At 45.0% G+C, this 3,801-nt stretch overlaps 1 non-coding gene across 1 annotated transcript; it reads left to right on the forward strand.

Annotated features, from left to right (window-relative positions):
- Positions 1–1,381: 1,381 nt before the first annotated feature.
- Positions 1,382–1,507, forward strand: LOC141096650 (U6atac minor spliceosomal RNA). Its single transcript, XR_012233745.1, has one exon. It is a non-coding gene; the product is annotated as a U6atac minor spliceosomal RNA (small nuclear RNA).
- Positions 1,508–3,801: the final 2,294 nt, after the last annotated feature.

The following is a 3,801-nucleotide window of genomic DNA, read 5'->3' on the forward strand; positions in this document are numbered from 1 at the left end:
CCTGGTTTGGATCTGATGCCATCAGGAGCAGATTCCATGGAACGACACGCACTCTATGTCTCCCACTGAGCATTGTTCAAAGCCCGAAGCAGAAAAAAACACTCAAAACACTGAACATATGAAGAGTAAAGCGGTTTTACAATAGAAATGATCAGGAAGGATTCATTAAAGAATTTTTGATTGATTTTTCAGATCAGACCTGCTCCAAAACACTCAGCACATAGGATTACAGGGGAAATACACAGGAGCAGCTTCCTGACACGGCCATCCACGTCTGGGGCCAGCGGCGTAGCTACCATAGGTGCAGGGGCTGCAATCACGCCCGGGCCCTGGAGCCTAGGGGGCCCCATAAGTCCCCATAAAAAGAGCAATACTATTAAAGACTTGCAATAATTGGAGCTTTTGCATCAGGGCCCAAGAGCTTTAAGCTACACCATTGTGATGGGGGCCATGTAGCGGGGGGCCGCAGACAGCACCCCTGCAGTGTGGGCCGCATGGACCCCCGGGCCACAGGTTGTGCACCCTGCTCTGAGGCATCATAGAGGGGAACATGCTGAAAATCGGTCACGCACTGTGGCGGTTCCGAAAAACGGAAACAGCGGGCAGAGCGCCCCTGCCGTCTCCTCCTTGGCTTGTATAGGCAGCGGCCTGACAGTATGGCTGCACAGCGCGGAGAAGGCGGCTGTGCCGTACATATACGCTCGGATACTTTGGCTGTATCGCAGGAGCAAAGGTTGGACAGGGACCTTAGGATGATGTCTGACCGTGTAGCACGCCACATTACACTACGTGTGACCAGTCACTCACCACAACACTCCTCTAATACTGATTTATAAAACTGCCTTTGGTGACAAATAGCAACCAATCACCGCACAGCTTTCAATTTGTAAGAGCAGAATTCGAAGGGAAAGCTGAGCGGTGATTGGTTGCTATAGGAGCCCAATCTGTTGCGACTACACACAGATGCACAGGGCGCCGCTGCCCCACACTCACCTACTTGTGTTCATCTTTCTGCTAAACTTCACATCACAAGCGGGATCTTTGTAAACTCCCCGCCATAAGCAGAGGGAGGAGGAAGCCGTGTAGCGCGGTGCATGCTGGGAGTTGAAGTCCTTGCACTCAGGCAGACCCGCAGACGATCCAGCTTCTAAGACAAGTCCCATAAGTCCATGCGGATTTTGCATATGTAATTAGCGCACTCCTGAGACAGTTTGGTGACAGCTTAAACGAGTTGAATGAGCGGAGATTTCTCTCTGAGGATGACGAGAGTGATGATCCGCAGCGGTATGAGCGGGAATATACCGAGGTCTGGTGGTCACCATAATATGTCTGTCCCGGAGCTAGGCGTGCTATATATACCGCGCAGGTGCGCTTGTCTGTTGTGTTGTATGAAAGGAGAGCTGGTTAGCACTCCCCTAGACAAGGATGGAAGAGGCCGCGCGGCCTTCACAACACATGTACGGTTACGGCATCGCCACCTCCCTGGCATCTCTAACCAATGTTTTCCTTCCGCCATGATGGACGAGGCAGAAGTTGGTTTCTTCCGCAATTTTGTCTTTTCTTATTTTTACAAGTTTAACCCCTTCACTACCAAGGGTGGTTTGCACGTTAACTACCGGGCCAATTTTTACAATTCTGACCACTGTCCCTTTAAGAGGTAATAACTCTGGAACGCTTCCATGGATCCCGGTGATTCTGACAATGTTTTCTCGTGACATATTGTACTTCATGTTAGTGGTAAAATTGCATTCAAATAACTTGTGTTTATTTGTGAAAAAAACGGAAATTTGGCGAAAATTTTGAAAATTTCGCAATTTTCCAACTTTGAATTTTTATGCCCTTAAATCACAGAGATACGGCACACAAAAAACTTGATAACTAACTTTTCCCACATGTTTACTTTACATCAGCACAATTTTGGAACCAAAATTTTTTTTTGTTAGGAAGTTATAAGGGTTAAAAATTGACCAGCGATTTCTCATTTTTACAACACCATTTTATTTTTACGGACCACATCACATTTGAAGCCACTTTGAGGGGTCTATATGATAGAAAATACCCAAAAGTGACACCATTCTAAAAACTGCACCCCTCAAGGTGCTCAATCCCAGATTCAAGAAGTTTATTAACCCTTTAGGTGCGTCACAGGAATTTTTTGAATATTAAAAAAAAAATGAACATTTAACTTTTTTTCACAAAAAAAATACTTCAGGTTCAATTTTCTTTATTTTACCAAGGGTAACAGGAGAAATTGGACTGCAAAAGTTATTGTGCAATTTGTCCTGAGTACGCTGATACCTGATATGTGGGGGGGAACGACTGTTTCGGCGCATGGCAGACCTCAGTAGGGAAGGAGCGCCGTTTGACTTTTTCAATGCAAAATTGGCTGGAATTCAGATCGGACGCCATGTCACGTTTGGAGAGTCCCTGATGTACCTAAACAGTGGAAACCCCCCAAGTGACCCCATTTTGGAAACTAGACCCCCCAAGGAACTTATCTAGATATGTGGTGAGAACTTTGAACCCACAAGGGCTTCACAGAAGTTTATAACGTACAGCGGTACAATTAAAAAATCATATTTTTTCCACAAAAATGATCTTTTCACCCCCAATTTTTATTTTTCCAAGGGTAACAGGACCCTAAAAGTTATTGTGCAATTTGTCCTGAGTACGCTGATACCCCATATGTGGGTGTAAATGACTATTTGGGCGCATAGCAGAGCTCGGAAGGGAAGCAGCTCCATTTGACGTTTTTGGCTAGAATTGAGATCGGACACCATGTCGCGATTGGAAAACCCCTGATGTACCAAAACACTAGAAACCCCCCATAAATGACACCATTTTGGAAACTAGACCCCCCAAGGAACTTATCTAGATGTGTGGTGAGCACTTTGAACCCCCCAGTGCTTCACTGAAGTTTATAACGTACAGCAGTACAATTAAAAAATCATATTTTTTCCACAAAAATGATCTTTTCACCCTCAATTCTTATTTTTCCAAAAGTAACAGGACCCTAAAAGATATTGTGCAATTTATCCTGAGTACGCTGATACCCCACATGTGGGTGTAAACCACTATTTGGGCGTATGGCAGAGCTCGGAAGGGAAGCAGCGCCATTTGACGTTTTTGGCTGGAATTGAGATCGGACACCATGTCGCGTTAGGAAAGCCCCTGATGTACCAAAACAGTAGAAACCCCCCACAAATGACACCATTTTGGAAACTAGACCCCCCAAGGAACTTATCTAGATGTGTGGTGAGCACTTTGAACCCCCCAGTGCTTCACTGAAGTTTATAACGTCCGGGCGTGAAAATAAAAAAATCGTATTTTTTCCACAAACATCATCTTTTAGTCCCCATTTTTTTATTTTCCCAAGGGTAACAGGAGAAATTGGACCCCAAAAGTTGTCCAATTTGTCCTGAGTACGCTGACACCCCATATGTGGGAGAAAACTACTGTATGGGCACGCGTCAGGGCTCGGAAGGGAAGTAGTGACGTTTTGGAATTCAGACTTTGATGGAATGGTCTGTGGGTGTCATGTTGCCTTTGGAGAGCCCCTAATGTACCTAAACAGTGAAAACCCCCCACAAATGATCCCATTTTGGAAACTAGACCCCCTGAGGAACTTATCTAGATGTGTGGTGAGCACTTTGAACCCCCAAGGGCTTCACAGAAGTTTATAATGCCCAGGCATGAAAATAAAAAAATCGTATTTTTTCCACAAACATGATCAATTAGTCCCCAATTTTTTTATTTTCCCAAGGGTAACAGGAGAAATTGGACCCCAAAAGTTGTTGTCCA

Source organism: Dendrobates tinctorius, unplaced genomic scaffold, assembly GCF_039654945.1.
Source record: "Dendrobates tinctorius isolate UK_male_01 unplaced genomic scaffold, ASM3965494v1 ptg000075l, whole genome shotgun sequence".
Lineage (NCBI taxonomy): Eukaryota > Metazoa > Chordata > Amphibia > Anura > Dendrobatidae > Dendrobates > Dendrobates tinctorius.